At 38.5% G+C, this 9,758-nt stretch overlaps 1 protein-coding gene across 1 annotated transcript in view; it reads right to left on the reverse strand.

Annotated features, from left to right (window-relative positions):
• Window positions 1–6,391, reverse strand: part of LOC106096126 (uncharacterized) — a 52,666-nt gene extending 46,275 nt beyond the window's left edge. The window contains exon 1 of the mRNA XM_013263710.2: window positions 6,203–6,391. The gene's annotated coding sequence lies outside the window, so the exon portion shown is untranslated. The remainder of the gene's footprint in view (window positions 1–6,202) is intronic.
• Between the last annotated feature and the right edge of the window lie 3,367 nt (window positions 6,392–9,758).

Consider the following 9,758-nt stretch of genomic DNA (forward strand, 5'->3'; position numbering starts at 1 on the left):
CAACATACGTGTCAAATATGGTCTGAATCGGTCTTTAGCCTTATACAGCTCCCCAATAAACCTATCTCCCTATTTTACTTCTTGAGCCCCTAAAAGACCCAATTGTTATTCCATTTGGGGGAAATTTTACACATATACTTCTACTGTGGTCTCCAACATTCAATTCACTTAGCGAAGCAATTCTTTTCTTTTATTCTTTGTTTATCTAAAAAGAGATACCGGGAAAGAACTCGACAAATGCGATCCGTGGTGGAGGGTATGTAAGATTCGGCCCGGCCGAACTTAGCACAATTTTACTATTGTAGTTTTGTTTTTGCCCATTGCCTAGATTTGATTACTTAGAACAGAGTCTTTAGCACAGCATCCGTTAGAGTAGCTTGGACGCAAACAGTGTTAATCTCACCCAACCATATCCCTTTATCAAACGTTTCTTCAGTATGATAATCCAAGCGAGTAATACACTTTGAAATGAGTAATTTGAGCTCGAACAACCGCCACACAAACAAAACTTAAATGTAGTTTAAATATTTTGTCTAAATCTTAAATGTAATACAAATTAAAACCCAGAGAAAAAGACTAGATTAATAACATAATCTTCGATAGGAATTATTTGTGTAAATATTTAGCATAGAAAATTCTTTTACCCTCCATTCGGTCGCCTCTAATCTTATTTGCTCTCGTTTGGTTTAAACTTGCCCAACGGCATTACTTTGGAGCAAACTTAAGTCATCACCCATCAACACTATCGCCAGAGTTTTGGCATTTTCCATGAGAAACATGTCACTGGTTTTACAAGTTTTGTACTAACAATAGTATTAACATATACAAAATTATTAATGTATGCATAAATAATAAATATCATAAAAAATTTACAGTACAAACATACTCCTACGAATCAAATGGCAAACTCTGTTAGACTTGTACACAGACCACGTTTTTATTCACATATTTATTCATTTAATAAAAAAAATTGATTTCATTCATATCACATCAATTACCACCTTTCCCTAAACTCAGAGAGTTGAGAGCAAAAACAACTTAACATCATATTATAAATAAAAGTTTGTTTGCATGTTCAGTACAGACTAAGGATGCGAGAGGAGTAAGCCAAGGCCAGAAGTATGCCAAGCGGAGCCGAGTACAGCTTATTGGCTCTTATTTTCATGAGAAAATTTGTCTATAAAAAAGTGAATGCGAGAATCAGCGCTGTTTGTTTGAGTTATAAAATTGCACACAGGAAATGATTCATCTGATGAAGAGGATTTCACTTCTTCTAGTGTGATTAATGCATTTGTTAACACCACAGAAATTGGAAAAACATCTTATAACGCTAAAAATGAGTGAATTTGGTCAATTCCATTATTTATATAGTGCCGGAAAATTTTTCATTTATCATTTGATCGACATGCATTTTTTTATTTTTAAAACATTAAGGTCCGGAACATAAATTTATCGTGGGAATAATAACCCCCTCTTAACAAATTTGTTTTTCTCGTACACTTTTTAGGTAATTTAGAAGATATGGCAACAATACACAGCAATCAACAATTGGAGTGTTCACATACTCAAAAAATTGCACAAACGTTTACGGAAAGTCGTTCGTTTTTCAGTAAGAGAGAGTGTGAGAGCGACAAATAATTGAAAATTTTTAGAATGAGAGGTTGAAAATTTCTTTTCTGGACATTTTTTCCCCCACAGAAGTTTTTTAATCTTTTGCTAATTTTTATTGACAAATTGTTACTGGATAAGTACGCGAACACACCATTATATTACGCAGCAATCGGTAAACAAATTACAGCTGTTTTTATCGGTACGATAAGTCACCAACCGACACCCATCTGCCGGTTAAGGTTTATCGTTGGGATAAGCAATAAGCATATATTCAAAAAACTAAATTCCTTTAACCAGAAGAATATCGATAAGATAAATTGTAACCGAACACTGAGAAAAACGGATTAAAAAACATTACCACACGCTAAAAATTAAACATCAACAATGCAAACAAGCGCGAAAAATGCTTTGGAACTGTTTTCTCGCACTCAATCAGCTTTGCTCTCCACTCTGCTCGGCGTTCACTATGTGATCCACAAGCTTATTTGTATTGAATTTCATGTAACCTGTTTTCTCGCACTCACAATCTTTATCGCATTGACCATCTTGGCTCGACGTTCAGCGCGCACTCTGTTCGCACCCAAGGAGCGACCAAACCAATTTTCTTGAAATTTTCACACAATATAGAACTAAGCCCTCCTGTACTTCTAAAAGATGGGCGTAATCACCTCATTATCTCAATTGTCGAAAAAAAATCTTCAATTTTCAAAAAATGTTCTTTCAATCTGATTTTAATTCTTATGGTAATGCAAAAACTCGAATTTGCAAAAAAATTAGGATGAAGCAACCTGGAGGCCATTGTACGCGGGGATTAGCATGCCCGCCTATGACGCGGAACGTCTGGATTCGACTCCTGTCGAGAACATCACAAAACATTATCAGCGGTGTTTATCCTCTTCTAATGCTGCCATTTTTTGTAATTTTCAATTGAAAATTATTAAATTCGTTAAATTTTTAATTGAATTGAGTAACATCTCGAAATATTCGTCTATGACCCCATACAGCAAATATATTCTCGATCATCTTGACGTTCAGAGTCGACGTACAGACATGGGTACGTCCGTCGAAATCATGATTCGGTCGAACGCGTAAAGCTAGCCGCTTGAAATTTTGCACAGATAGATGCAGGTCGTTGGAGATTCCTAATGTGCCATATCGGTTCAGATTTAGATATTGCTCCCATAAAAACTGATCTCTCGATTTGACATTTTGCCCGATTTGGCTGAAATTTTGTATGCAGTGTTCTGTTATGACTTTCAACAACTGTGCCAAGTACGGTCCGAATCGGTCTATAACCTGATAAAGCTCCCATATAAACCGGTCTCCCGATTTGACTTCTTGAGCCCAAGACCCCATAAATTCATTGTCATGACATTTTAAGTCAATCTACTCATGTCCGTCCGTCCGTCTGTCTGTCGAAAGCATGCTAACTTTCGAAGGAGTAAAGCTAGCAGCTTAGAATTTGCAGAAATCAGTAGGTCAGTTGGAATTGTTAATGGGACATATCGGTCCATGTTTTGATATAGCTGTCATATAAACCGATGTTGAATCTTGACTTCTTGAGCCACTAAAGGGCGCAATTCTCAACCGTTTTGGCTGAAATTTGCATGTAGTATTTTGTTATGATTTCCAACAACTGTGCTAAGTATGGTTTAAATCGGTCCATAACCTGATATAACCGTCATATAAACCGATCTTGGGTCTTGACTTCTTTAGCATCTAGAGGGTGTAATTATTTTCCGATTTGACTGAAATTTTGTGCAACGGCTTCTCCTATGACCTTCAACATAAGTGTCAAATATGGTCTATAGCCTGATACAGCTCCCGTATAAACCGATCTCCCTATTTTATTTCTTAATCCCCTAAAGGGCGCAAATTTTATTCGAATTGAATGAAATTTTACACAATGACTTCTACTATGGTCTCCAACAATTCAATTCAATTCAATTATGGTCCGATCATAACTTGATATAGCTCCAATAGCATAGCAATTCTTTTCATTTATACTTTGTTTGCCTAAGGGAACCGGGAAAAGAAATCGACAAATGCGATCCATGGTGGAGGGTACATAAGTTTCGGCACGGAACTTAGCACGCTTTTATCTGTTTTTTTTTTTTTCATTTGTTTAAAATCGGCACATTAGTGTTTTAAAAAAATTATTCTTCTTTGTCATAAGAAACTTTTTCCAGCCTTCAGTCCACTTTTGGTTCATTGCCCCTTGCAAAAAATTGTATAAATCTAAAAAAGTAAGAAGTGAGAGCGTGCTAAGTTATGCCGGGCCGAATCTTATATACCCTCCACCATGGATCGCATTTGTCGAGTTCTATGCGCAGTATCTCTTTTTAAGCAAACAAAGAATATTGAATAAGAACTGATATGCTATTGGAGCTATATCAAGTTATAGTCCGATTCGGACCATAAATGACTGTTAAACATTGTAGAAGTCATTGTGTAATATTTCAGTTCATTCGGATAAGAATTGCGATGCAAAATCGGGAAATAGGTTTATATGGGAGCTATATCAAGCTAATGATCGATTTAGACCATATTAGACACGTATGTAGAAGGTCATGAGAGAAGCCGTGCGCCCTCTAGAGGCTCAAAACGTCAAGATCCCAGATCGGTTTATAAGGCAGCAACATCAGGCTACGTACCGATTTGCGCCATACTTAGCATATTTGTTGGAATTCATAGCAAAACACCTCATGCAAAATTTCAGCAAAATCGGATGAGAATTTGAATCATTCTTATCACAGTTATTGGAAGTGATACCAAAATACTACGTGCAAAACTTAAGTCAAATCGGACGAGCGCCCTCTAGAGGTTCAAGAAGTCAAGACCCAAAACTTGGCCGACTTGGCCCATTTACAATCCCAACCGACCTACACTAATTAAAAGTATTTGCGAAAAATTTCAAGCGGCAAGCTTTATTCCTTCGAAAGTTAGCGTGCTTTCGACAGAAAGAGGAAGGACGGACGGACAGACATGGTAGATCGACATGATATATACTTTATGAGGTCTCAGACGCATATTTCGAGGTGTTACAAACAGAATGACGAGATTAGTATACCCCCATCTTATGGTGGAGGGTATAAAAATGTACTAAGTTCGGCCGGGCCGTATCTTGAGAACCCACCACCATGGATCCTGCTAAACATTTACACAAATAAATTTAATTGAAGGACATAAATTTATTCTGTATACCAGATTTCTGCCAAACCAAGTAAAAATTAAAGCCTCTAGGAAACGAACAAGCGGAGATGGGCTTGTATGGGAGCTATATCAGGTTAATGACCGATATGAACCGTACAAGGCAAAGTTGTTAAAAGCCGTAACAGATCACTAGATACAAAAGTTCAGCCAAATCGGACAAAAATGTGAGAAATCGGAGATCTGGTTATATGGAACCTATGTTAGGTTATAGACCGATTTAAACCGTACTGGGCATGGTTGTTGGGAGTCGTTAAGGAACACTTCATGCAAAATTTCAGCCCCATAAGATTGTAATTGTGGCTTGTAGGGGCTCAAGATGTCAAATGGGCAGAACGGTTTATATGGGAGCCATATCCAAATCATCTACCGATATGGTCTATTTACAATTCCCAACGACCTACATCAATAAAAAGTATCTGTGAAACATTTCAAGCGGCTAACTTAATGTTTTCGACCGCTGTCGTGCGGACGGACATGGCTACATCGACTCAGAATGTCGAGACAATCAAGAATATACATAATTTATGTGGTCGCACATCAATATTTCGAGGTGTTACCAACGGAATGACTAAGTTAGTATAATGCTATGGTGGTGGGTATAAAAACAAGCAAAAACGTTTCTTTATTACCTTTGTGTAACACAAAGTTATCCTTGTATTTTAATTGCGAGCAAACAAATCAGAGTTTAAGCAATACAATCACAAAGAATATGACTGATTATACTGTGCCACTGGGGCAAAAAAAGGCCTTTAAGTTTAATGCTAAATATAAGTATCCATTGTGATTCGCTTGAATGGCCTACGCCATGGTGTTATCTATTGACCCAATAAAAAGGTTCAAGTTTTATATTTTTGCAAAAAATCCTTATCGCTTGAAATGTTGTTATAGAAATCTTGCAAATACATAATATTTATTTTGCAAAATCACTTGTCATAAATATTTGCACATGTTTATCTCTTATTCTGTGAAATTGAAAATCATTTATAACAAGTTTAAGAAACCAGTAACATTGTAGCGGTAAATTTTTAAAATATTTTTTGGTTATAAATCCACATTTCGTCACTTGGCTAAAGCAACACATCTTAGCCATCATTCAAAGGTGGAGAATTTCCAAAAACTGGTCATTCCAGTTGTATTTTCTACTACCATGTCGTGACTCGTTGTGATCTTTGAGCGTTGTGCCCTCCTCTACTTCACTTCACCATGGTTATTAACAAGCGGGAGCACCATGCCGCTTCCATGTTAATGACGTTATAAAGACCGGATGAACGAGCAGCAAACTATGTTTAGTAATGCCAAGTCTAGTTAATCATTGAACATTTCTTTATATTTGTTTTTTTTTATTAAAATTACGTTTTTCTTCTCCATATAAGCTTACGTTTTTCTATTTTCAAAATTTTTTTCAAAATGACAACAACAACCACTCTCTTTGATTTTTTTTATGTTCAACTGAACAAAAGAACACAATTTTTCTATTTCTCTTCGAAATTTCTTTCGTTGTTAACAATCCCGCCAAAGATAGCCAATCCGATCCGTGTCCATTAAAATTTCGTTCACAACTAAAATGCTAAGCTGAAGCGATCACAAAGTAAACCCACTCAAAATATAAGGCGCGAATATTTTACCATGATGATGACGATGGTGACAGTTGACAGGGTTGTTTACTGGCCGCCCAGGGCCTTGCCTACGTTAGGGGCCCCTATTAAAGAGGGGTGAAAATCATTAAAACAAACTGTTGTTCCATTTGGACTCAAAAATGCCTAAACGGGTTTTATTTCGAAATTTTAATAAATTTGTGTAGGTAGGTCTGAAAGGAATAATAGTCTACACCCAGAGAAAAGTTGAAACCAAATGTGCTCATTTCAGTACCATACGGTATTGATAGTAAAGCAACTCCGTATGGTACAAAAGCATTACCGGATAGTATGGATGAATGATAGATTTCGCCGCGGCAAAAAACATAGTAATTAGTAGCACCATATTTCATCATGGTTCAATATTTGTCCCCCGAACAAAACACGAGAAACTAAATTGATCACGTTTGATAGATGGAAGGCATTCATCTAGCGTGTTAGATGTACGATCAATCCGTGGAGCGAATATAGATTCAGATCATTACCTTGTTGCAGCAAAGGTTCGCACCCGTTTGAACATGGCGAGGAAAGTACGATCTGACACTGCACGGAAGCTGGACATTGAAAAGCTGCAACACAACAAATGACAGCGGCATACTCCACTCGACCAACCCAACTGCTTGGTGAAAGCACTCCTTGGTCCGATAATATAATGGCGCAGTGGCAAACTATTGCCCACTCCATGGAAAATGCCGCGAAATCCGTACTTGGGTACCGGAAGCCTCCTCCAAGAAACCCATGGAACGACCAAGTCGTCGAGATACTACTGAAGCCAAGAATGCGGCATATAGAGCAACACTGCAATCAGTAGCAACGCGCCAGATGAAGGAGAGGTATAGGAAGAAAAGGAGAGAGGAGAAACGTCTATTCCGCAGAAATAGAAAGGAAATGGAAAGACGTGAGTGTGAGCGAATTGAGATGTACAGGAGTCAGAATGAAGTCCGGAAATTCTACCAAAGAATTAAACATCAAACCGATGGCTTTGGTGCGGGCACATCCTCCTGCAAAGCCAAAGAAGGAAATCTGGTAACTGACACAGATAACATGTGGAGGATATGGAAAGAACATTTTACCCAACTGCTAGAGTCCGACGTTGGCTGCGAAGAGGATACCGCAGAACCAATCCCTGATGATGGTTCAGAATGAGGTCTAAGTAGCAATGGCCCGACTAAAGAACAACAAGGCAGCAGGAGTCGACGGGTTACCCGCTGAACTACTTAAGACCGGAGGCGACACGCTGATAAGGCGTATGCATCAGCTTATCTGCGCAATCTGGCTAAAAGAACGCATAACCGATGATTGGAACCTCAGCATACTATGTCCTGTGCACAAGAAAGGAGACAAGACGGAATGTGCCAATTACAGAGGAATAAGTCTCCTCCCCATCGAGCGTACTGTGTGAAAGAATAAAACCTAAAGTCAATGAGATAATTGGGCCCTATCAATGCGGCTTTAAACCTGGTAAATCCACCCTAGACCAGATATTCACACTGCGCCAAATCCTGGAAAATACCCGAGAAGGACAAATAAACACCTACCATCTCCTTGTTGACTACAAAGCCGCCTTCGATACTCCTTTACGTTCAAAGGTATTTCAATCCATGTCTGAGTTTGGTATCCCTACAAAATGAATAAGACTCTGCAGGATGAAACTTGCTGATACGCGTTCTCAAGTAAGAATAGGAAAGAATCTCTCGGAACCATTTAATACCAAACGAGGTTTCAGACATGGAGACAGCCTATCGTGTGATCTCTTTAATAACCTGCTGGAGAAGATTATACGAGATGCAGATGTGAATAGATATGGCACACTAATCACAAGAGAACACAGACTACTCGCCTATGCCGACGACATCGATATCATAGGTCGGTCACCGGAAGTAGTAACTGCAGCCTTTGAAGGAATCGAAAGAGAGTCAGTGAAAATGGGTCTTGCAATAAATGGAGATAATACGAAATGGATGGTTTAAACTCCCAAAAAGCCTTGCACAACCGAGCAGATAAAGAAAACGGAGAAAGTTGTGAACCACAACTTTGAGATAGTCAGTAACTTTATGTACCTCGCCACCGCCATAACCGTAATGACACCAGATTTGAGATTAAGCGAAGAATAATACTGGCAAACAGATGCTACTTTGGACTAAGTAGGCAGTTTAGAAACAAGACCACCGCTCGACAGACGAAGATTACATTATACAAGACACTGATACTACCCGTGCTGTTATATGGTTCTGATGCATGGGTATTTGTGAAAGCGGATGAGGCAGTGCTTGGAGTATTTGAGAGAAAGATTCTTCGTAAAATATATGGACCAGTTTGCGTTAATGGAGAATATAGGCGACGTATGAACCACGAGGTGTATGAGTTGTATGACGACAATAGCATAGTTACACGCATCAAAATACAACGACTGCATAGGCTCAGAATGGATGAAGAAGCTCCAGCAAATAAGTCTTTTGAAGGCAAACACGGTGGTACACGCAAACCGGGAAGACCAAAAGCCCGATGGAAAGATCAAGTTGTGGGAGACACCTCGAAACTTGGTGTCAGAGATTTTAGAATGAGCGCAGAATTTCAACCAGGTATCTTTACGCGTACGAACGCTATCGTGATTTCGACAGACGGACGGACGGACAGACGTGGCTGGAAAATATATACTCAATGGAGTCTTAGATGAATATTTCGAGGTGTTACTAACGGAATGACCAGATTAGTATACTCCCATTCTACGGTGGTGGGTATAAAAACTGTTGTTTTAGCAAACATTCTTGCTGTTCCGAATAACAAATTTTGTTGAGTGTAGCACCACTAGGAGTATACTAATCTATTCATTCGGTTTGTAACACCTTAAAATATTCATCTCGGACCTGATCGGCTCGACAATCTGATTCAATCTAGTCTAGTGAGTCGAAATCACGATATTGGTCGAATGCGTAAAGCTAGGCGATTGCAAACTTGCACAGATACTTCATATTGATATAGGTCGTTTGGGATTGCAATGACCCATATTAGTTAAGATTTGGATATAGCTCCAATATAAAGTAGTCCTTCGATTTGACTTCTTGAGCCCTAATTGCTATCCATTTTGAATAAAATTTTGCACGTATGATTCTGTTATTACTCCCAACATTTGTGCTACGGTCCGAATCGGTTTATAACCAAAATATATATATTCCATATAAACCGATCCCCTGATTAGCTTTCTACGACTCCCGAAAGCTTAAATTTTTGCCTGGTATAGGCGGAAATTTGATTCGATCCGGCCGAATTTAGCACGTTTTTACTTGTTTTCGATCTTTG

The sequence above is a fragment of the Stomoxys calcitrans genome, chromosome 5 (assembly GCF_963082655.1).
Source record: "Stomoxys calcitrans chromosome 5, idStoCalc2.1, whole genome shotgun sequence".
Classification (NCBI taxonomy): Eukaryota; Metazoa; Arthropoda; class Insecta; order Diptera; family Muscidae; genus Stomoxys; species Stomoxys calcitrans.